The 26,938-nt window shown below is 32.9% G+C and overlaps 1 protein-coding gene across 1 annotated transcript in view; it reads left to right on the forward strand.

Annotated features, from left to right (window-relative positions):
- Nucleotides 1-358: 358 nt before the first annotated feature.
- The window catches only part of Nop5 (nop5 ribonucleoprotein), a 91,238-nt gene continuing 64,658 nt past the window's right edge, over nucleotides 359-26,938 (forward strand). The window contains exon 1 of the mRNA XM_074112224.1: nucleotides 359-366. The gene's annotated coding sequence lies outside the window, so the exon portion shown is untranslated. The remainder of the gene's footprint in view (nucleotides 367-26,938) is intronic.

Below are 26,938 nucleotides of genomic sequence, written 5' to 3' on the forward strand. Positions count from 1 at the left end.
TATTTATCGGTTTTATATGTTTTCGAAGTGAGAAGATATTTCTTCGCCGTCACATTCATTGTAATTTTCTTTTTTTCCAGCATGAGGATTTAAAATGTTGGTAACAATATGCGATAGATGTGTATAGTATGCTATTAAAATTGCAGTATTTCGATTGCATTGAAACCATCGTGTTACATCACTGTTATTACATTCTCCACATTCACGTACCTACTTTGTGCCACATGGAAACGGTTTCTATTACATCGTGCGAGTTGTTCCCTCTTCGTTCCTTCAACTTCGTTAAATACAAGAAGCTCCCCCAATTCTCTTTTTAATGTAGTACGTATGTACATATTTGCAATACCACAGCATGCAATTTTCATCGTATAGCAAGAATCTTCCAAATCCTTTCAAATTGGGTTTCTATTACATCTTCGTTTACCTCTTCAAAGGTAGAAATTTCGAGACAAATTTCTACTGCTAATACGCGTAACAACGTTAAATGATCGAAACTAAAACGAAGAGCTGCATTAGTGGTAGGACATAAGAAACCGTGATTAAACGTTCTAACAAACAACAAATACGGTCTAACGAAAAGTAACGAAGAGTATCTGTTACGAAGATTTGATTTATATGGCTGAGACAGTTTCGATTACATATTCCTATCATCGAGAACGAAAAGAGGAAATGACGAAAGCGTTGGACGAATTTGGTTACGTTAGGATTATCGACGAGCTCGAGTATGTCGCAAGCAGGTTCGCGCATTCATTGACTATAAGATCCGAAGCTTCTATAAATAATTCGAAAAAAGTACATACTTCCAAGTAAAGTTTCGAAGTAGTACAATACGTGCAAGCAAACTTCAACTTAATTAAGACAAATTCAAACCCTCCATGAATGCCATGAATGAAACAGAAAATGTACTGCCAAGTAGAGTTGAAATTCGTATTGATGCGTAGGTAGTTTTAAAAAAGAAGAAAAGGTCAGAGTACGGAGGAAACAAACACGGGACTGGCGCGCGGTATTCAGGTAGTTTCCTACATTCAGGTGAATTCGCTTACTTGTCCGTCCTGAAGCGGGTTGCTTTACGATGAATGCCCATCTTTCCCTTTTGCCCTCTACACCCCGGGCCAAGCCCACACCGGAAGATCCCTGCGCGCACCGTGCCCCGCGCTTTTGTCTCGAAGAATCTGCACAATGCTTCCTTCTCTCGTGGAACCCAACCCCGCATCTTCCTCCCTTGCTCCATCTTTTTTTTTTTCCTTGATTCAGATTCTCTGGCTCTATGAGAAGGACTTAATCACACGCGGCAACTGGGATTTGTCCCTTCTCAGGTAGTCTCGTTTAGCGTTCGTTGTTCGGATCTCCTTACATTCCGTCTCTAACAAAAACTCCCGCTTCCTTTCGAAAAATACTTTATCAATTATCTCCGAATATTGATTTAGGTATTCTTTAATTAAACTTTATATACTATCATCCACATAAAAATGAATTGGATGATATGTATCTCTAATAATAACTCCGAATATTCTCTATCGTTCTCGTGTCCTCCTAACGCAAAACCTGAATTTTCGGTCAGAAATTCCTGCCTTTTCCCGAGCAACTCGCTCTTAAAAGTATTTTTAAAGATTCTCGTATTCAAGCAACTACCTGTCCGAAGATTTCTTCGAGCCATCGCCTTACTCGTCGTATTTATTATCCTAATTATAATAGAAAATCGTAAATCTTGAAAGAAAGTTCCCATCGGTTCCGGAGAAATTTGCTCTGAAAATTGTTTCGAAAAATCGTCGTATTCAAAAAATCGCTTGTCGCCGGACTTTCGAGTTCCACCTCGTTACTCACCATATTCTTCTCTTGCAAAATCCCAAATTTCCATGAACAGTTTTCAACAATTGCCGGTCCCTGAAGCCTCGTCTCCACTGAAACAACATCGAGCAACTTTTTATTGTTGCTCCGTGTTTCTTGGAAAAGTCAACAGCGTGGACAAAATATTTCTACAAGTTTGCTGTTTGTTGGAAATGTTTTGGAACATGCAGCAACAAGAGGTGACGAAAGTTAGCTCGATGTTGTCTCAACGAAGACGAAGCTTATTCTCATATTCAGTCGAATTTCGGACAAAAATTCCTGCCACTTTCCGACAACTTCACTCTCGAAACTTTTTAGAAATTTCGCCGTATTCCACGCAAAGCAAAAACGATACATTTCTAGCATCTTTGTGAGAAGGATTATCGACGAAAAGTTAACTTTTTTATTTAAGTGCAAGGCAGTGATCGGCAAATCTTAACGAAATTTTTCGAAAGGTTAGGTGATTCAAAAATATTAATTTTTTTTTATATTATTTACGAATAACTGTTACGAGTGACGTAATCCTTACAGTTACCGATAATTATCGTTGACCAGTGAATTTTGCTTTCTGATTTCCGATAATTGTTATCGATGGAAGGGATCTTTTTCGATTACTTCCAACTATCGTCAATTTGTATAACATTATTAATAATTCATGAGTACCTGGAGGAAAAGCATAAATTGATTTTTTTTATGAAATTTGATATTTCGCGGGATAAAAGATGAATATATTTGATTTTCGTAAACGAAATTAGACGAAGAGACTCATTTCACGATTAGAATAATTATAAAATACATATATTCTATAGTGAAGTTTATTTATTATAATCCGTTGAAGAAAGATGAATAGTGAACGTCAATGACTAAAAATAGACCTGAAACTTTTTAATGAATGTAGTATCCGTTGAATTACTATCAAGACTAGCATAGAATCCCGATTTGAAGTAATCGAGCATTTGTGGAATAATTTGTAATTATTTAATATATAATATAATTGAACATAATTTAACGCTGTACAAACAATAAATTCTTGCTTGGGCAATAAGCACGCTATACACTTAGAATTAGATTAAGATATACTTAAGACGTTAATATAAACTGTGGCAAAAAATATTTGATATATTTAATCTCGTATTAACTCTATACTTTTCTATCTTTCCAAATCTTTAGTGCCTGATTTGTCTTGTGTCAACATATTTTCAAAAAGTATTTAGTACAAACTGCAATTGGATCTTATTATTGTCTATTTAGTAAGCATCTTGTCTATTATTATATATATGTTTTGTCTATTATTATAGCATTTTGTCATTATTATTAAACATATACCTTTGCACGCTATTGCATACATGTGTGTTACCTATATTCACATTGATAATTATTAATTGTTACTCCATCCTATTTGAACCTTTTAATCAATAATGGAAAGCTACATTTTTTGAGATTTTTAACGTGATTTACGCCACAAATCTATATTATATTTGTCGTATCTTGCAATTTATCTTTTATATGCATAACCCTGGCGTCCAGAAAACTTCTCCAATTCAGTTGAGAATACACAAAATTTGGTTCGCGTAATAATAAAATTGGAACTTACCTTGAACGATGCTCTGCCACTTTTATCAGCTTCGAGACTTCACAAAGGAAATGAAGATGAAGGGGTTGGATGATGTGGAAAGTACGTTATCAAAGGTACACAGTATGAAAAGTTTGAAAGGGGTAAAAACGATAGACATTTTGAAAAACGTAACGTATTCTATATTTAACAAACATCTTCTTCACGTCTGATATTTACAATCACACAATGCGCGTGTATTTGCTAACATATTCGTCGTTGAATATTTACAATACATAATTACAAAGTGCGATACGGACGGAGCGATCAGCAGGCCGAATTCCTCTTCAGTTCTTCGCGCTAATACATACAATAAACTATAATAATAGTCGAATATTTGGAAGTTTTCTTAGGAAGTGTTCACAATGTTCCGACCAGTTGAATTGTCATTTAGTTAGGATACGAAGGTTCTTCGTTTCGTACAGACAGATATCCATCGCGTCTTACTCCCTTATCTTTACTTTTTAAATAGTTATCATTATAAAGGTCAAAATAAAAAAGAAAAATGTAGTAATTGAGAAGCTCGTAATTTCTCGATTTTGTGCTTCAAATCTTATCTTTCTGGTTTGAGCACGCGTACGTGCGTTTTTATATTAAGAGATAAAAGTAGGAACGACTGCTTTGTGTTCGATAATAAGACATATCTTTAAAAGTTTTATTGTCAAATGTTAAATTAAGAGAATGAAATTTTTCGCTTATTAGAAAAAAATGTTTAAGTATAAAGTTAGACAGAAGTTCGTTCGTATACTAATTGTATATTTGATGGTCAGCAACGTTAAAAAAATACACTGTCATTACAACTTTCGTAAATTTCTATATTATCATTCGTATCAGAAATTTTTAAACAAAATTGACAAGATATTATGTATATATATACCCTATTAGTTAAGCTTTTATTGTTTCTTTGAAAATTCAGTTTCAATTTCTTCGTTCCTACTTACTTATCGAAACAAATAGGATCGCGTTCTGATAAACATAAACATGTGTATTTCACGTAAACGAAAGAAAAGATAACACTCATACATTTGTTTCGTCATGCAGAAATTGTCCACATATCTTATGTAAAGTGCATCGTAGATATAAGTAAATTCTTTATACAGCTATTCACAAACTTAAAAAATTACCATTCGATTAACTATTGTACTATTCTCTTCCAAGCACATTCGTTTAATTACAAATAATATTACAGCGTTAATTCGATGCAGCCGCTGAAGCGACTTTGCTTTTGAAATTTACGTTCCCAGTAAAAAGAATCTATAAAGTTTTCCTTGAGTTTCTTTTACATATAATTTTCTTCTAGAAATGAACATTTCTTCGCTGAGTGCATACAACTATTCTTCTACTTATTGATTTAACCCTGCTCATGATCGCCCCGATTTTCATCTACGTTCCAATTTGGCTGTCATTTCAAGAAACAGGAAGGCTTGTAAATGTGTATATATATATATATACACATATATATATACACACACACATACACACACATATATATATGTATTCTGAGATAAAATTGGGACAAGAAATCACGCGTATTGACATCTCTTTCGTATCATTTCCAAAGTCAAGAAATTGTTTAACACCGAAGTAATACGATTACGTCGACACTGATCCAAAAGACGTAGCAGAATTAAATAAAATAAAAAACTGATTTCGCGTTTCCTTGAATAATTTTAACTATTTTCCTTTTTCTTAAATAAATATTGTACGTTCTATGCGTATTACGTGATAATATTTGAATCTAAATAAAAAATGACAACGGAAACGTAAATTTCCAATTACACATTTCTTATAAAATTTATAAATAATTCGATTGGCTTGTACAGTGGTATTATCGATGAATCTCGTTATGGAACTGTAGTATGTAGTTACAGATCATCATGCATTTCTCTTCTATTATACGTAAACGTTCATCGAGGGGAGATTAGTGGAGAGAATGTTGGCCCGTAAAAGAATTGCAAATGAATTCATATTCACATACATAAGTATAACGAACGCACCTCTCTTTTCCACCTGACACTTAAATCATAATGATCGTTGAATTCGGCGCACCGAAAAGCCACTCCGATCCGTTGTTCATTTTTATATAAAAGCTTATGCAACAGTAAACAATGAAAATAGGTTGAAACGTAGCTGAGACATTTCGACTTATCGCGTTCTTGTTTCTTACCTTTCACCTCCTCCTCCTTATTTCATCTTTCCTCGTTTCCGTTTTTATTTGACGGTATATTGGTATATTGTCGAGCTTTTTTATTCACTGATTTTTTAAGCAAATGTATTTATTGACGTTCGAATGTTTATCGTTCAATCTCCTGCCTTTTCTTTTTTTTTTTTTTCATATTTATTTTCATGAAATACGCATCTATCGAGTAACTGTTGTTTCTTTTAAAAATTGATGACTTTTAATCGATTTTGCAGCTTTACTATTAATGTATAGGTACATACATACGTTATATACAGGACAGGAAGTTTATGAATGAACCCGTGACGTTATTATTTCTCCTAAATAAAAACGTAATATCATTGAAAAGTTTCGACGTACATTGCAATTGTTTCCTGAACGAAAGAAATGACAATGAAATATCTTTTACACATTGTATGAACTCGAAAATTTCATTTGCGCGGGACGATTAATATTTTCTTTATACGTGTATTCGACGTTTCGCTGAGATTCAAGATCGTTTAGTTTAGAACGTACATCCTATATTTGTAATTTCAGTTTGCAATGCTCTTTAATAGGTATATTAATCGCATCGTTTTCGTCAATCTACGAACTCAACGTATGTATGTAGGTATATCGAGAAAACGCATTATAATTTTTATCTAAACAAAGTAAATGTCGTTAAGTGAAATATAATGCATGCGTTAAATGATCATAAACGAACTTGTTTAATGACGAATAACAAAAATAGTGAAAGAGGCTAGAAATTACGTACATTTCACGTACATTTTACGTACAATTCACGTTCATATTTTAATAAGACAAGTGAAACGCATAATATTTGTAGTAATACAAAAAACGTTCAGCGATAAAACTTAGGTGTTACGAGATGCATAATAATCGGTACTCTTTTATACACATACAAGGTGTGCAGGTGTGCATGTGCATACGCACATATGCATACGCACAAATCATGATAACATGTGTGATAGTTAGTTTGAAAACATACAAGTTTCTGATATTTCGGAATTATTTTACAGCGTTAGTCGTTTAATTCGCTTAATTTACGTTTCATTCTTGCGACGATAGCTAATGTAAGTGAAACACGATAGTTGCGAATAATTCATACTAAAAGCATCAATGTTGTGTAAGAAAGAATTGTACAAAGATCGCAACAACACGGCACTGCGAAAGGTTTCGACGATACACGAATGTCTTTATCACATCGTTCGATGTTATTTCTTTTCCATGCTATTATGTACTCCTATGGCGTATTCACGACAATTCTAATGGTATACATGTGTACTCCGTTCGACCAATTAGAAGTAACAAAGATATTACGCGATGTATATTTTACGCCTTTAGGCGTTTCTATTATATTAACATTCTTCATTATCGATATTATTCGGTAATTATATAAAAGGTTATCTGAAACGCGCCGGACATTGTAGGAGTCTTGTTATATTTAATAGAGAATAAATACAATAGAAAAATCAATTAGAACTGTGTCGTTGTTGTTCTTGTTGTTGTTTCTCTTCATCGGTTAGGAGAAATAGGAGTCACTTATTTACTGTAAATAATTCCTGAAGTGGATTTCCGAAAATCCATTCGTTGAGAATTATAGGAACCTTTTCTCTAGCCTTTTTGACATGTACGATTATACGTATGTAGATATATCTTGTTCATCATATCGTGACAAACATGAAATAACAAAAGGTCGATGCATCGAGGAAACAAAACAAGGTAATGGATAATGGGGATGCTGGTGTTGACGAAGAACAACCGAACTTCATCCGTTATTGCTGTGCACGCGAATCTAACTTCAGCAGCTTCGTTCATTGCGTACTTACCACGCTTTACGTATATTCTATATTATTTAATGGATATTTCGTCGACATATTTCAGCATATTTTCTAACTTATATACGTACATATAAATACATACATAGATACATTTACATATATAGCATTAAATCGATGCTATAAAATGCATTAATATGTAATTTGCTAAGCTTCTTTTTAGATTAGATGAATAATATAATCGTAAGGTGGAACGATCCGTTTCTAATCACCAGACATTGCATTCGTATCTAATTGTTTTTATAATTTTCTGTACAATACATTGTTTCAAACGGTCTTTTAGACATAAGGATATATAACGTACAGATTGGAATACACTTGTTTAGAATATCTCAACTATTATGGAAAGTGTATCGAGTGTTTCTTGCATGGTGAAAGATGGAAGACCAAAAGATGGATTTTCGACGCGTTATGTTTCACTGCTTTAAAAAAGGCAGTCTATCCACTACTGATACTGATCTTATCAAGGCCTATCTCGATAAAAACCCAAGATCTAGTGTTCGTGAGATAGCAGATGCTTTAAACATTCCGCGAACAACGATTCACGAGCATTTAACAAAGCTCGGGTACGTTAATCGCTACGAAGTGTGGGTCCCCCATCAACTGACGGAAAGCAATCTCCTGAATCGAATCCCGATATGCGATTTGCTAGTTCAACGCAACAAAAGAGAGCCATTTTTAAAAAAGTTATTATTACTGGGGATGAAAGTTGGATTCTCTACGACAACACTGCACGCAAACGATCTTGGTCGAGTCGAGATAAGTGTCCTCCAACGGTAGCAAGACCAGGACTTCATCCGAAGAAGGTGCTGCTTTCAATTTGGTGGGAATGGAAGGGTATCCTCTACTACGAATTATTTCCGGAAGGTCAAACGATCAACAGTGAAAAATATTGCAATCAACTCGAAAAACATAAGGAAGCCATTATCACAAAATGTCCTGAAGTGGCAGACTCACACTTCGTAACGATTAACATACCCAAGCTTTGTTCAATGCCCGTGAATCGTTGTTCGCAGAATGTTTAAAGCGTCTGCTATCTCACGAACACTAGACCTTGGGTTTTCATCGAGGTAGGCCTTGATAAGGTCAGTATCAGTGGTGAATGGACGTCCGCTGCGATCTTCATCTTTCAGATTAAACTTTCCGGCTCTAAACTGTTTGAACAGTTATAGACCAATCACCATAAACGCCACAAATCTTCTTTGCAGTGTTTTTAGGTATAGTGTCTTTCTTAAAGCAGTGAAACATAACGCGACGAAAATGCACCTTTTGGTGTTCCATCTTTCACCACGCAAAGAACACTCGGTACACTTTCTATTAACGTCGAAAATTGTTCTCTTGTCTTACCAGAAGATAACTAGTGACCACACGATTGAGAATAGAGCGATCTGGTGGCTTGTTTACTTAAGCAGAACGAGATAAGGCCCCGAGCGGCGAACGCGAAAAGAACTTTCCGGACGACCTAATGTTACCAAGTTGTACATTGGATAAGATCACCAACCGATTGCAAACTGATCAGCTGACAGTTAAACATCAAATAAAAGTATGTTTTTTAGACTTTCCTATGAGACTTTAAATTAGCTGGCAATCTATCGACTCAAATCGGCCGATTTCTAGATATCGAAAATATTATCATCTATATTTATTTATAATGGGAGCGGATATATATAGTTATATATTTATTATATAACTATCCCATTATAAATATACGCATTGTACATATGTAGAGTTTTTAGCGACCTTACCCCAATCTGTACGATTGAGTTATAGTTGACAATAGCAAACCGATTGTAAATCTTTGTCTTTTAATAGTTTTGAAATATTACATTATAAAAATTTCAAGAAATTTGTTCGAATTTTTATAGGTATTATACGCACACATAAATACTTAATACTTAATACTTTCGTATTACGAAAATACCACATAATTCAGCGCCATTTCAACGTCTTCGCAATATTCAATATGCCAATAGAGTTTGTGTTTAGAGTTGTGTGTTAGAGTTTTACTAAAAATTATTAGGTATAATATTAGGAAAATTAATTAATTAAGGGTATTAATTTTTTCTCTCGCTCGCATCAATCAAAAGTTCAATTTCTCTCTATCTAATAACACAAAAATTATCCTACATTTGCGTGGCCAAATGCGAACGATAGGACCTTACGTCCATATAAACATAAACTAGTGTACTTTCTGTAAATCGTAAACGATAGATTGTCCCTGGAACGCACATAGTCATAACGTATAACTCATAACAATAAGTGACCTTTGTTTTGACTGTGAAATCATCGAATTGTTTACCACTGTGGAACGACGTCTGCGAAAGAAGGTAGTTCAACTGCTACCAATTGTAAGCAATAAAAAGGAACAGATCATCGAGCGTTCAGCGTTATGTATGGGATGTGTGCTCGGCCAGTAGTGCTCAACTTTTTTCCTTACATTTTTATTTAATTTTTTCATATTATTATTTTATATTAGTGTTCAAGTCACGTTTAAAGTAATTACTCTAAATTTTGAATACAGTTTAAAGTAAAACATCGTAAATCTAATTAAGTTAAATTAGATCGCGTGTATGTGTGTCATAATTTAATTAGGACTAACGATAAGTTAGATTTATTATATTCTTTTTTTGATTGTGGGTATTGCTCTGAATAGCTCCGATAGTTGACCATTGAACGCGATAACAGATCTAAAATATAAAACCTTAACTTCGGGAAATTATGCGTTCCAAAGATACAAATCTCTATATATGATAGATCTTCGCTCCCCTTAAATCATGTTGGCGACATTATCTTCAATCATGATTTATCTAATCCAAATCGATATCGATAGCCCTCTTTCAAAGAAGCTAATCTTTATTTTCTCGCTCGTTGAACGTTCTTGAGCTTACAGCGTTCGCAGAAGAAGCATGCAATCCGAAATAAACAGAAACACCCTGCGTATATACGCCGTTAGCGATTATCAAATGGCTTATTTGGTCTATTGATGAATCGAGCCGAAACGTCACAACTGATAGGTATTACGCATCTACAGAGATAGCACAAGATTTATAGAGCAATCACAAGCGTACATTTGTTGGAATCATAAGAACAACCCTAGATACGTTCTAAATGAAATAAAAGAATTTAAAAGAGTTGGTAGATCATAAAACTATTTAGCATAATTTCACAGGTTCTCCTTTTTTTATCAAAGCAACAGAGACACGTGATACTATCGATTCTATTTCGGATCCAAATGAAAGAACTGTCATAGATCTGCATTATAATAAAGACAAAGATGGGAGCAATGCTATCGATCATATGATACGAAAATACTCCTGTGAAAGAAATATCGGAAAATAGTCAATCTCAGTTTTTTATATATTGTTTCATATCGCAATACTAAACAGCTGTACCCTGTCCTGTATAGTTGAATTTTCCTGATTGCAACCGTAATAAACTTGATAGTAGAAAGTACGGAAAATGATTTTATTGGTATTTTTTACTACATATTTTCAAAGTACACGCAACGTGTAATGAAAATTCTGGTGTGGATCAAATGGACATTGGCTTCCCGCTTTGTTATTTTCAGTTCGTTGTATGAGGATTAAAAAAATTAATTATATTTCGCAAAGTATTAATTTATTTTATCTCATTTTATTCGATCATACGCAGTGCATTTTGAAGTATTGATCTAATTTAAAAGGGGAAAAAAGAACGGTTCTATTAACAAAAATATTTCTGAAAAAAGAAAAAAAATGTAATCAGTCAGGTAACCAAGCTCGAATACATTTCTGGAAAATCCAGTAGAATAGCGAATGAGAAATAAATATATAAAAAAACAAAACACTGACTCAATAGTATACATATGTATGTTTTCGATTTTACAGAAAAAATAAAAAAGAAAAAACGAATATCCTGGCCAAATATCTCGGTACCTGTTTAACGTGATATACCTGAAAAATAATAAGATTGTTGTTTTCAACAAGCTTTTTGTTTTCATTTCGAATCTACTTTTTTCTTATATTTCCATAGTTTTTAGTTTGTTTAGTGTACGTTTTTCATCTCAATATGATATTAGATACGATGAAATTAAATAATGTATGAGTATTACGTAGTTTAATTCATTTACATAATGATAAACCATAACTGTCCATTATGATGCACATTTTCTACTATAACAAAGAAATTTCGACAGATATTAGAAAAATATGGGCAAGATATTTTGTCATTAAGTAGATAATAATCAGCGAGAAACCAACTGCATGCTGCGGAACGTCACTTCCCATATTATGTTCCATGGAAAAAAAAACTAATGCTGCAATATTGTGTGTTGTTTGCTTCAAAATAAAAGATTTCAAAAGAAGAAAAGCTATACAGGAATCGCATTGTCAGTAACATTAGACTCTGTCAGTATCTCAACTCTTTAATTGTGTAATACTACACACAAATGTCTGTTTTTTTAATACCTTTTCATTTCCTTTTCAAGTATTTTTAATTTTGTTTTTTATTTCCTTATACTTACATAACAATATTTATTTATTCGTTATTTAAATTTTGTAATATTTATGCCGTTGGAATTTACATGTTTTCTTTCTTTGCAAAATATAAAAATAGCAACTTTTCTTGGAAAAATAATTTTTGATACGATTTTTTAAACATTAATAAATTGCATGATGAAATAATGAAATTCAAAAAAAGGTTTTTATTATAATGAGTGCTTGTAAAGTTTTACTAACTCTTAAAAGATTACTTAAATATAGGTATTGAAATTACTTTACTTAAAATATTTGAAATCAAGTTTGAGTCTGAAAGAAGATATATACATAATAGAAAGAAGATATTTATCAATTAATTAAATACATTGCTATACGTTGCGCAAATTATTTTCATTGACAAGAATTATATTACTAAAATAAATAATGAAAATTTCTATGATTTCTATATTTTTGTGAAATATTCGTTAACATAAAAATTTGTTAAATTAATATTATTTATACGAAGTGTTTTGGATGGGTTATACTCAGTAATGATTGACAAGAAGCTGAGAAGCCACTTGACATTACATAAGAAACAGAAAGGCTTCACGGAGGATGGTCATGAGAGCAATATTGCTCTATTAAGCAATGCCCCGGCCACGATAAAATAAAAGAGAAGTGAAATTACGAAAATAATCGACATTTCTTCGACAATGCGTTTGACACGGCCTCCTATCACAATGTGATAGACGAAAGCCTAGTAAGGAAGAGCATGCATCCCTAATGAGATTGGGGAATATATACAAAAGCAATAGGGCGGCTGCAAAACAAATATACTATGTAAAAAAGGGAAGTCTCTGACAGTGAACCTGCTGAAATAGAAGTAACAAACACGGTGGCCCGCTATTCCTACTCTCTTTCAATCTCATCTTAGACTTGGCCATTAAGAGGCCTTACCATTAAGAGAGACGGAGAACATCAACTTAAGAAATGAGAATGTCACGGTTTTGGTGTTTGTGGATGATCTGGTCCTGATCGCTACAAATCAAAGAGAAGCGAGCAAACGAAATAATTTTATTTGATATTGGGAATGAACATAACAGCAAAAAAGTACCTTCCAAATAACATGTACTAACAAGACATACGTAACCCAGAGTTAAGCATAGATCGATGTCCAATTCAGTACATCGACCCAACTACGGTTTTTAAGTTATCTGAATATTGCGATGGAGCCTTGGGGGGACTCACACGGGACCTTGGTGAAAGAAAGTATAGGTGTGGTCAAAAATATGCGGAGATTAAAACTAAAACATCCTACATCCTACCCAAACATATCCATAAATTGGTAGTAAACATAAATCCGAATCCATAACATAAACATCTATAAATATATAAATATAATATCTATAAATATAAAACACATAAATATCTATAAATGAGAAGTGCAGTATGATGCAGTGTAAGAAGCACTGTCAGAGTGGAATAGTACTGTTAAGAAATATGCAGTATTTCTGGACCTACAGTGATCCTCCAGTTTGCAGGACAAAGAGAAACAGAGACGGCTCGCCTTCCAAGGACAGGGGATTCAAGAATTTTTCGGGGATAGAATATGCAATGCCTGGTTTTACGACTCCGGTTTGTTGAGGCAGCCCGAATACCTAGACGCAATACAATTCCCAACGAATATACATGGGACAAGAGTGGTTCTAAGAAGAATCAGGAGCAGTATTCACTTCAGATGCAGAAGATGTGGAGTCTAGGCCCAGAGTTTAGGTGATGACTGTAGGAAGTAGGCTGCGTAAGTCTGATGGGATCATTACAGACCGCTTTACGGTTTATAGTGGACGTTAGCGTATGCTATGAAGACAGAAATAACTTGAATAATGCTACAAGGAAAAAATAATAAAATATACAGATAACGTAGAATTCATTGAATGAGGATTAATTTTATTACTTTATTGCAGCTAAAGCAATTGTCCTATCTGTAGTAATTAGATGCAGAAGGTCAGTGCCTCGAATGACCAGGGAAAATATGAAGGCTCTGGGCCTCGGACCTCACTAATCGCTCTAGTCGGCTGTAGAAATCGTAAACCAATTTAAGGGCTACGATCGCATAAAGTGATTGTTTAAATCGTTTATTCCTTGGACAATCTTAATTTTAACAAATAATGACTGCCTACGAGTTAATGATAACGACGGAGCAAGCTGTCAGCCAATATATATACCTAAGTATACGTATGATATACGTATACATATGCATAGACCACATCGGTTCTCTACATCGAGCATTACGAGTCCTGTCGTTCTTATTTTAATGTTCACCCACCCTGCCGATAAAGAACTCTGCTTTGACAAAAAATAATCATATCCCATCACTTGCACCTCAGGGTTAATTTACAAGATATTTCGGACATATTATAACGTTATTATTAGAATCATTATGTTAAGTTTATTCGATTTGACGTTCACCATGAATGGCCATATAATATATCATTGAAAATATATAATTAATAACATAGAATATCCATTTACAGGGATACTGGGTAACATGCAGAAATTATGTTAAAAAATTATGAAACTCATTAAATAAACATATTAAAATAATTACCAGTTATTCTTTTACTTATTGAATGATCCAATATGCAAGCAATTCCCGTTTAATACTGCAACCCTACAACGTATTTTTGTTCTAATATAGTTATAGGATTGTACAAAACTATTGTTAATGATATAATGTGCCATATGATGGGAGTAGGACCACTGTGTCCAATCAAGTAAATTACAGGATAATGACTTCAACAATGTAGACTTTTTTTATACTTTTTAAAATGGAATGTAGAGGATTATTTCAAACAAAAAAAAAACCTAGACTAAAATTTTAATGCTATTGGATCCAAAAGATTTAAATCATGTAGCTAAGCGTTAAAATAATATTTCTATCATCGAAAACAGCTTTTCTAATTCACCTATTAGATCAAGAAGCTATAACACATTTAAAGTTCAATAAAAATCAATCTCGAGTCTATATATTTTGTAAGGTATGAAAACTGTTTTCGATTTTTGCTTGTCGCTTGAAAAAATGTTTGGCACCGACAAGACAAGAACATATAATTTGAATTTTGTTGTTAGAGATCTTCTACATTTACCCAACTATGTACATGCACAAACTTTCCAATATTTACCTTTAAGAACAAAACTACGTGACTGCTCTTAGTATCATGCATCACGTTCGTTAAAAGACAGTTGTATCCAATGTCGAATACAATCTTTACGTATCTAGAGATCGGGTTTTACCTTCTCTTTCCAATCTTTAATTAATCGTATCTGTGACCTTTGTCGAATTTCTATTCGGAAATTTTCTCAGCATCGTCACTGTATTAACATCGAGTATCTAAGTTAATAAATGTATGTGTAATCAAAGATCGAATTTATAGTATGCAATTTAATATTTACTGACGATAAGTCAGTTGCTTTGCAGATCAATTTATTCCGTATCCTTATAATTACAGTTGAATATTCCCACATGATACTGTATTCCTAAGTTATATCGATCCTTTTTAGGATTATAAATTTATCTAATATATATTTGTTGTAAACCCCTGATTTTATATAAGGTTTGTTCGCGTTTATTTTTTATTTACAACTTTTCCAAACCTAGTTACCCTCCGATTTTACATCAAATTCAGCCATAACAATTTAACCGTCTTGCTATCTTTCGCCATTAAAATATGTTAACATTAAAACTAACTAGCCTTACTAACGAATTAATAAATCATATTTCGTTTAAAAATCTCATGTTACCCGCACCCCAAGCTTGTATTAATACTGTAGATGGTAAAGAAAAGCATTTTCGAGAAAATGCTACATGAACTATTTACAATAAACCGTCAGAGCCAAATGTCAGGGTCACATCAAACTTTCAGAATGCAGAAAATCAACATATTTGCATATTTGCAAATTATATGCATATGAATTTTTCAACAATTCCTGTAGATTTGACGCCGTGCAAAAGCAATTTCTGAATACAGAGATTGTTTTTCCTTAAGCCTAATCCTTTCTTTTACCTGCGCTATTTGCTAATCTTCCACGTCTTAAAAGGAATCACCCTTTGGCTCTCGTAATTTATTATAAATCGATTTAAGCATTAAGCGATTAGATCTAATTCGAATCAATAACTAATTTATATTTATATGAATCATAAATAAAATTATAGAGGTATGATACTTGTATAATATTAGTGTACTAACTTATAGATGCAAAAATGTATAAATATTATTTAATACAATTATATCATTATAATACCATTATATTTTAAGCCTTGGTCTTAAGATCGTACATGTAGTTCCCCCCTTGTTCTGTAGGTGTCAACATATCGAGAGTAGGACGAAAGAAAAACCAGCTAGGTTCCTGGGAGGCATTCTACCATTTTGCTCGTCACGTCCTTTCGCTTTGCTCTAGGTGTTGCGTGTGTTTGGCGGTGTATTCCTTTTCTTTCTCTTTTCTGAATGACGAGTCGTGACCAAATAATGTCAAAAAGACGCAGAGGGAAATTAATAGACAACTTATGCAAGAAATTGTTAAATACGCAGAAAAAATTGGAAAATGTACAAAACAAAACAGATACACAGTCGCCAACGTCATATGACGAACAAGAAAACGTTGCATCCACGACTAATCCGCCTGTTTTAAGCGATGAACCTCGTCAAAGGTAAGAAAATGGATTTCCTGTTATGCTTTGACGCAAGCTAGCTAATCAGTTAGCGCTTGAGGCAAGACAGATTGACCTTATTCAATGAATTTGCATGAGTGACAAAACAAGTTGGAATTTAATGCAGATTGAGCTTGTACGAGAGACAAAACAGGCAAACTAATGATATCGATATTGTTAAAAGTAGCGACACTGATATTTATCTTTACTGTTATAACACAAAAAGAGAATATTCTAACCAAGGGACAGACCGAAATGGTGGATGAAAAAATCTTGGAGATGCTGGCCGAGGACCCACAGGAATCTAAAGCTTTGAAGATTGATCTTCACCCGTCATCAAAATTAAGATGGAATTACTGAAAGGTTAATGGAATCTCCAATTAAAGATGACTTATTGACAAAATATTTCAGATCAACAAAGCTTCATACTCCAAAGTTAAATGCGGAACTAAATGCTTTCGGATTCAGCAACTAAAAGGGAGTTGTTTATGTCTGATACAGATAATTAACAATGTTAGATAATCAACAATTAGCGGGATCAGCCCTCATAACGATAGGTTCAGTCCTTTTAATGTCAATGAATGGTATAGACGATATAAATAAACTAATTCTCTTTCAAAGATTAAGTAATCCCGCTAAGTTGGTAATGCAGATTTACCATAATGAGAGTAAATCTAGAAAGACCTTTATACCCTCAAGGTTAACAAGCAGATAAAATCTGTTCTGAATGATGCTAAGGTAGGAAAATTTTTATTCAGAGACAATCTATCAGATAGAATAAAAGAAGCTAAGACGATAAAAAAATTGTCCGAAAATATAAAGAATCAGACAGCAACAAAACCGACTGTTTATCCAAATGTTAAGCAAAATTTAAATTACGAAAGTCGAGTGGCGTCATCGAATAACCAAAGCCAGAGCCGCTCTCGGATATCATTCAAACTCAGATAACTTTACTACCCAAAAGGACAGAGTCATCGAGGACTCAAATCCAGAAGCAAAATCAAATAAACGTATATATTGCTGCTAGATTACAATATTTTTTGTCGAAATGGCAAAAAATAACTTGAGACAAATTTGTCATCGATTGTGTTCGGGGATATGGAATAATATTTATCCCAAGGTAGTTTAAGAATATTCTCCAAAAGTGAATTTGAAATCAAAATAATAAAAATTAGCAATTGTCAAAAGGCTATTAAATTGTTACTAGCGAAGGATGGGATCCGTATTTATTCCTTGCAATTCAGAGGAAGGACGATATTTGTTTCCATATTTTCTAGTGAATCTAGAATCAGATGGATCCTATAAATTTATTCTTAATCGCAGAAAATTAATAAATTTATATCGACAGAGCATTTCTAATTACAGGACTTACGCACGATAACGAAATTTCATAGCTTCGATAGATTTAGAAGATCATTTATTCCTCATTATTCAGTCCCCATACACAAGAAAAGTCTTAAACATTTAAAATTTCGGTTTCTAGAGACGTTGTACGAATTCGTACCTCTTTTTTAGCGTAAGCCCAAGCTCGTTTGTTTTTGCGAAATTATTAAAACCAATTGTGAATTGTCTTAGAAACAAAATGTCCTCAATCAAAGGCTTACTTAGAAAATTTTTTATGCAGAGCACAGCATAGAAAAATATAACGCAAATTTACATGAAACAACAACCCTACTCAAGAGACTTGGTTTCTTCGTAAGTAAACAAAAAGGTTGCTTCACTCCATCAACTAGATGTAAATATCTAGGCTTCATAATTGATTCTGTCAACTACTCAGTAGAATTAACGAGCGAGAAGAAATCCCGTTTATTTATAATGATTAAGCTACTTAAATTTAATATAGAATTACAAAGAAACTAGAATTACAAAAAACTAATAGCAGCTTGCTCAGCTATCGAATACGCTTACCGCGAAGGTTTCGAAGAGGGAAACATCTTTCGCTTTAATTCTTAATAATTATAATTGCAACAATGAGAAAGTAAACTAACAAACTCAGCTAAGCAGATTAACCCAGGAATTTTTAACGTAACAATATATACCGATGCGTCTACATCTAGTTGAGATACAGTAAGGGAAGATAAAACAGCTTATGGCTTCTGGAATAGTTTAAAGAAAGAATACATAAATTATCTAAAATTGTTGACGAGAACTTTAAAAAAATTAGCTGCGGATCTAGAAGATTGTAAAATTCAGTACTATCACCATATCCAATATTAACAGCATGAGCGGAATCAAACTCGTCAAGTACCATAATTTAGCAAAAAGGATATGGTAGTTGACCGAAAGGAGGAAAATAATTTTATTTGCATCATACATTGCATCGAAGGAGAACACAAAAGGCAATGCTCTATATCGAATAGGGAATGAGGATGGCGAGTGGGAATTAGCTAATTCGGCTTTGAATAAAGTTATTGAGAAATTTAGCAACGCGGAAATAAATTTATTCGCTACGAGAGAAACAGTAAATGTAATCGTTTTTGCTCCTGGTTATCTGAGAAAAAACCGGAAATGTAGATGTTACGCCCCGAGACTTACTATAGGCCGTGTTCCTAACCGTCTCCCTTGGTACTACAGTGTCGCAGACAGATTGTCTTACATGAACGGCGAGATATACAATGTAGCGATAAACGCATAGTTGTCGTCAAGCAGCGAGTTCTAAAAAACATCGATTCGCCTTCGGTCCGTTATATTACCTACACTAAATCTTGATATTAAAGGTCTTAGTAAAGATAAAAGAAGACAGGCGTTAGGGATTCTGATCGCCCCAAACTGACCGAATCAACCCTGGTATTCGGTTTTCAATTCCCTCCTCAAGGAAGAACCAGGAATCTCCAACTTTATCCTAATCTCCTTCTGGCACCATGCAGATCGAGGATGCATCTCATGACAAAGCATGCTAAGTTTGTTTGTTGGAAACAAATAGCAGGAAGATTATCTGCCAAGTATTTACGAAGAATGGGATCGAACAACAACAGATATTATGGTAGCGTCACTAGCAGACGCAACTCTAACGTAGTATGAGTCGTCTCTTCGTCAATGGCAGGTTTTCGCAGGAAGTAACAATATATATAGACTTTTTGAACCCTAAACGCGATAGCGTCCTAGATTTTCTAACGGGAAATTTTATCGCGTCTTATGACATATTTAATTCTCACAGATCAATAATTTCCCTTATTTCAAGCCACAAACTCGAAGAGGATAAAGTGATTGCCCGTTCTCTGAAAGTAGTTTTCAAATTAAAGACCGCTTGACCAAAGTATGCGTATACTTAAGACATCCATAATATTGGACTATTTAGAAAAGACTATTTATCCATTAAAAGAGTTGTGCCTAAAAAATTTTGACCAAAAAGCTTACACTCTCACGGACGTCAAACTCTTGCAAACATTAAAATCAATAATATACACAAATCTGCAAAAGCCCTGGAAATTGGAATCCCTGGTACTCTCAAGACGTCAGATCCGAAGCATTTTAACCACGGCTAATTCTTTTAGAATTCAGAAACAAATCCAAGTCATGCGTAGCCTCCGCAATATGGAGGTATGGTATAGGTGGCATATAAGTAATTAAGAAGATCAGAAATAAGAGCTAGTAATTATTCATATCATTTAAAAAGCATCATAAATCAATCACAAGGTTTAGTTAGTGGATGAAATCAGTTCTGGAGGACAGTTGCATCAAAACGAACATTTTATCGGCTTATCCAAAAAGGTGCAACACCAACATCTACAGCATTCAAGGAAGTTAACCTGAAGGTTATTAGAAGAAGAACTGGATGAAATTTTATAATCGTCAGACAATAAATGCGGAAGATTATACCAAGACGATACTAGATTAAGCCTTTAATTAAACATTAAGATATGTAAATTTTTACATTGTTATTTAACTAACATAACCTTATGTTTTTGTACAGTGTTATACTTTATTTCTATAGTTTATACTGTTAATTATAACTCATTGCTGTTCAAAGTTTTACGATAATAAAGCGTTATGAAGAGGAATAGATAAATAAAAGAGATTTTCTACTCCATAAAATTGCCACCTCTAAACGTCTATATGTATAATCCTGAGAACGAGGCTTAAAATATAATTGAACGATCAAACTTCAGCTTCGCTGAAGTGAAGTTCGATCGCAATTATATGAAGAGCCTTGTTCGAAGAAATTATATCTCATCCGAATTTAAGATACTTTGTGCCCCCTCCCGTCAGATAAGGCAATTTTAAGTTCAAAACTCTAAAAATGAAGAACAAAATTGCGGAATGTCCCTTAGCTCCTGGCTAGTTTTTCTTTTGTCTTACTTTCGACGTTATGATATGGAACAACAGGGAATTACTTGTACAACTTCTTCGAACGCAGCTTTTCATATAATTGTAATCCACTTCACTTTAGGAAAACTCGTTTGATGTTAATTACATCGTATTAAAACGTATACTGTATAAAACAATCTATAAATATATATTATATTTTAAAACAAAAAGTATTCTATAGCAAAATTCATTAATGGTTTCGTAACTAGGAGCGTCACGGATCGTCCAGAAAATAATACCTGTTTACATATAAAACATATATAGAAGCTATATAAAACGATAGAATGTGCTTATAAAAAGTCACCTAATTTCATTCATACGTTGAGATATATCACGTATATTCGTATTTAAATGACTAATATTGTTATTATTTAAAATAGCGATGCGAATTAAAGATTTTGCCGATGATGAAGTGCACTGTTCTGTCACACTTTTACGTTTCTTGGATGTTACAAACGTTCATCATCCGTTAGGAATTCACTATTGAATTATAGTAGTTCTTGATAATAATGTTATGGATGAATTAAGGTCATTGATAAGACGATGGATACGGGAATCCGATACGGGTAGAAACACTGTAATGTGATCGTAAACGTTCTGGACATCCGTCTCTCATTACAGAGAATCTCATGAAACCTGTCTACGATTTCATTACAAATGATCGACGCATTAGACGAGCTGCATTTTGCAAAATTGAAAGAACTTTTGGGTCGATAATACCTAGCATGAAACGGTGATTTAAAAGAATGTGTGAAATGCAGGTTATGTGAACTCGCGACGGAAGTGTAAACTCGTTTTATGTTACGTTAAATGTTCAAATATTATAAAAAGTCAAAGTGATTGTACTGAAAAATAAATATCCAAGCATATGTACTCAAGTTACATATGAAGAAAGCTTTTCAAAATGCACTTCTATTGTGGTTATTTCAAAACGGGTATTATTCTCCGGATGAACCTGGTTTTTCCAGATACTTATTACGATCAAACAAATGTCCTGATACTTTCGGGTATCAGTTTATCTTAGTATATCTCGTTACGAAAATATAACAAAGTAACGAGCATAGTATTAAATTAGTTGTTAAATCCAAGCAATAAAACCATGTGTGAACTATACAAAAGCCCAGAAAAAGCTAATACGTAATGCTCTGCATAATTTGACAATATGAATGAAATTCAGCTGCTTATATTAACTGTATTTACAAAATCGATGTTACTCACCAACGTTCTCGTGTATTATTAAACATATTTGACGATGGAATTATCATAATTAACGATGAAACTCGGAACTTACACGTCCTTAGTCTAAGTTTTAAAAATAGATTGAAACTAACTAATAAGATTCTGAAAATACGCGGTGCATTGAGAAAATACTCAGACTAATAAAAAAAAGTTTTGCATATAGCCAAACTTTTATTGTTCAATGCTTCCGTTTTTTCTCTATACATTCTTAGTACATACAGTTACTGGAAGCATCTGAAAAATTTATCTCCTGTAATTTAAACTATTTAAAATAATATGATATCCATAGATTTTTAACGTTTCTCAAAAGCAATGCAACATATTACATTTTTGACAGTTGGTAGCGTAACAGTTTATTCGACTCATTGGCAACTTCACACAATCAATTATCATATGCGGAGATGACAATATATGCAATATACGAAGATGATATATCATAAACAACTTAATCTGCAAAAAGTGGTATCGAAAATTTAAAGACGAAAATTTTTATCTGATATATAGATCTTGTCCTGGACGTCTTATCACCACGTATTCTGATAAAATCAAGGTCTTAATCGATGGCAACCGCCAGCTAACAACACGAATGGTTGGTCAGGCATTAAACATATCTGATGACTGTTTCAAGACATATACGTGACCTTGGGCTGACTAGGAAGCTCGATACTTGATGCCGTATGAATTGAGCGATAGAAATTTAATCGATCAGATCTGTTTGCGATTTACTACTGAAACGCATTAAAGGGAATAATTCTTTAAAAGACTCCTCACTGGCAACAAAAAATGGATTGTTTATAATAATGGTAGCCGGCAAAGACCATGATCGAAATCCAACGAGACACCACGAACGATAGCGAAGGCTGGAATTCATCTGAAAAAAGTAATACGCATATAGTGGAACTGGAAAGGTGTCATCTACTGCGAGTTGTTGCCATCTAATGAAACGGTAAATTCGACCAAATATTGTTCGCAATTAACGAAATTAAAGAAGGCAATCGACGAGAAAAGAAGAGTTGACCAATAGGCAGGGCGTTGTGTTCTTACACGGCAACGCGATGTTTCATTGGATACCAACCAAAAATTACTAGAATTCGCCTGAGATATTTTGGTGCATCCATCACATATTCAGGTTCTTATACCCTTCGATGTTCATTTATTCCGTTCGTTGCACGATGTTCTTAATAGTATAGTATGAAGTTAATAGATTTAAAATATGTGCAAAAATTTTTTGGACACATATTTTGCGGAGAAGATCAACGAATTTTATAAGAAACGAATATTTTTGCTGTCAGAAAAATGGCAGAAGACATGGAAAATCAACATGGAAAATGTATAATTGATTAAAACTATGACTAACTGTTTAAAAAAACAATAAAAGAACGAAACAAATTTATATTACAATCTAATACAAAAATTCTCTGCGAATCTGCATAACAGATACCTTCGCTTTTTGAATAGGATAAAAATAAGCTACTCATTTATATTGTTTTTTAAAGAACTAGAATCGTTTTAGAACTCTTGAAAAGGAATTATTCGTGAGAAACAATTCTTCATTTTAATAGTACATATTGACGCATTATCTTGAAAAATAAATACATCTTGATTAATTCCGCTATGTCTTCATACGTATGTAATTTGTATGCAATCAATGCTTTTCAATTTAGCATTAATAAGGCAAATATTTGTTTTCCCCTACATCTGATTCTCATACCAGTCAGTGTTTCATTTAAAATATAAGACTATTCGTAAAATCGCGAAGATAGTACGATCAACTATTCTCTTAGCGGGTAAACAATAAAGAAAACCTGGACAGTACCGAGTGTTGCTATTATTCTTCGTCGATACAACGACATACCGTCGTGATGTGTAATTCATTGTTTCATCACAAGTCTATCGCGATGTGTACAGTCGCGTTTACTGAAGTTGCATGTTGTACATACTTATGATGCATATATGTATGTATATGTACTTTGTTTGAGTTTTCAAGGGTCCTAATCTAATTTTCAATCACTAAGTACTCCATAACAGTATTCAAGTACTCGTACTTTTTGGTGTAAATTATGTTATTTGTCTCATAATAAAATGTAAATAATTAAAAGGTTCTGTTTACTTTATCATGATATTATTAATAATTTGTCAGCATTCGATTTTCAATTCGATAGGAAACGGTAAATATCGTTATCAGGAAAACGAAAGTTTGAATATAACTTGTTTATGAAAAAGAAGAGAATACATTGTATACATAATGTTGTGAAATTGTTGAATCGTTAATCATTGAAAAACATTGTTAACATAAATTGTTAAATTGTAAAATATTAAATAACATTAAACATTATTAATTTACTGTTAAAGGTACAATCAAAATGATATTAAGAAACAAAAGTTCATAATATATATATTTGCATAAATTAAAATCAACTGCTAGCCAGTTTTGGACACAATTTATAGCAGTTATTAAGTAATAAAATATAGCCTATGTCCATCTGAAGGAAATGTATTTTTCAACGGTGAATATTATTACGATATTCAAATCGGTTGAATAGTTTCTGAAATTACTTCGAAAAAACAGAAAGGACCTTATGTTTTTATAATATTAATATGGAATATGCATGGATATAGACGTACATATGTCTAAAAAAAACTGTCATGAAGCATTCAAATCGAATTTAATTGTGCTTATTATTAAGCATTGTGGTGGATCCACAATGGCATGGAACTACTTGTATATTTCATTAAAGTTAGTACTTTGACAAATCAAGGATATATCAAGATTCTATAAAACAATTTGTACAGAAGCATTTAATTAGAAAATTTATCCTGCGACTCCAATGTCTGGATCTCAAACCCATGGGACATTTATGGGATTATTTAAAAAGGAGTTCAAGAAATAATAAAACTAAATTTTAAGAGGTATTACAAATAGGCAACAATATCGCTAATAATCTTATTAATTCTATCTGAAAAAGACTAAGCCGTTATTTGTAGTAAAAAATATTAGAATTTCATTGTAGAATGCATAGACATACGTATCCTTTTTATTTTATGTAGATTAATCATATCATTAACTTAGATACCTTTCGAATTATATTCAAAATAAATATCTATTTTCTTAAAAGCTGTAAGAATATTTTCAAATTTTTTCTTGCTTATATATTTAACAATACACCTTTAATTTGATTGTATCAAGATTTTCCATTTATCTAATATTTAATATTAATAATTTGGTTTTGCAATATAAAATCTGATTTTTCAAAGCTGCCAATTTACTTTTTACGACTATATCTTTATACGAACGTTATTCCCTTTTCTCCTTTCCTATGACGCATCAAATTTATATCCAAAATCTTGCCTAAGCTTTTTAGAACATACTGCGGATGAAAAGAATTAATCCATAAGATACTAATAGTAATTTTGTAAATACAGTGATGACCATGTATTACTTATGAACAGATTAAATACATACAAAGTGGGTCAATAAAAAATACTATCTAAAATAACTCGTTCTCTGTTTGTTTGATCGAAAAACGTCTTAAATGAATTATGTTACATTTGAAGGGAGTCATCGAATGGATACAGTTTTATTTTTTAATATCTTATATTTTCTGACATGTCAAGATGACCTTGAATTTTTTAAATGATACCGTATATTTTCTGCGACATTAATCGATCCTGCTGGACATTCTCTACAAAAAAGTATTAACTTATTTATACCGAAAAACCATTAGTTTGACAGATATTTTAACTTTAATTTGTTAACTTTAGCGTATGAAGAACAAAAACAACGTCAGTTGTCCCTTCCAACATAATTCATTTAAAGCATTCTTCGATGAAACCAATAGGTAACGAGTTATTTTATATAGTTCTGCTTATTGACTCACCATGTACGTATAAACTCTGATAGTTCAAATCAAACAAACTTTTACTTCTTTACGTGACACCATATGATATCTTTTATCTAATGTTGATGACTGTACGGAGCGAATTCAACACGGCTGTGTTTCCTCAATAATTTCTCAAGAGAATCAGTCAAAAATACATATATTAGTACAAAATACATATATATTAGTATTCTGTAATTGAGATAATCCGAATATCGTTGTCTGTACAAATCCGCTATTTTCCGTGCATACATTCTGCATACACAGTTCAATAATAATATATCAACTATAACAAATAAACATCGCTTTTACTAAACTGACAAGTTTAAAATACACTTATTACAACAGTATAAACATGTACCATGGCAAGAGTGGCAATCTTTGACAAATATGTTTATACCGTTTGCATTCAATAAAGCTGCGCACACACTAGCGAAAGTTTGTCGTTTCCAAAAAGAGCATTTGTTGATAATGCTTATATGGACGTGCGCATATTTGACGACGCGACTGTAGAACGACCTTTTTGTTATTAGAAGACGAAGAAACTGAACTGTTGATTGAAAAGCATTTTTAATTGATTCGATAAAAAGCATTATTGGACACTACCATGACTTACTTGTTAATGAGGAAATTTGTTACACTTTAGATCGATCTTTTCACAACGTTACTAGAGAAAAGCAATTGTTCATAAAATCGTTGAATTCCTCTCGATGTCATCTTCGATATTAAATAAAGAAGCGAATAGTATTATTAAAGATCCAGACTCAGGCAAATTTTGATCTTGTGTTGAATCAACAAATTTACGACTATTTCTATTTTTGCAATTTGTTACCAGTTGACAATAAGTGCTGACTAATTTTCGTTCGAAACATTTTCTTATCAGATGACTGGAAAT

This window comes from Bombus fervidus, chromosome 3 (assembly GCF_041682495.2).
Source record: "Bombus fervidus isolate BK054 chromosome 3, iyBomFerv1, whole genome shotgun sequence".
In the NCBI taxonomy this organism is placed as follows: domain Eukaryota; kingdom Metazoa; phylum Arthropoda; class Insecta; order Hymenoptera; family Apidae; genus Bombus; species Bombus fervidus.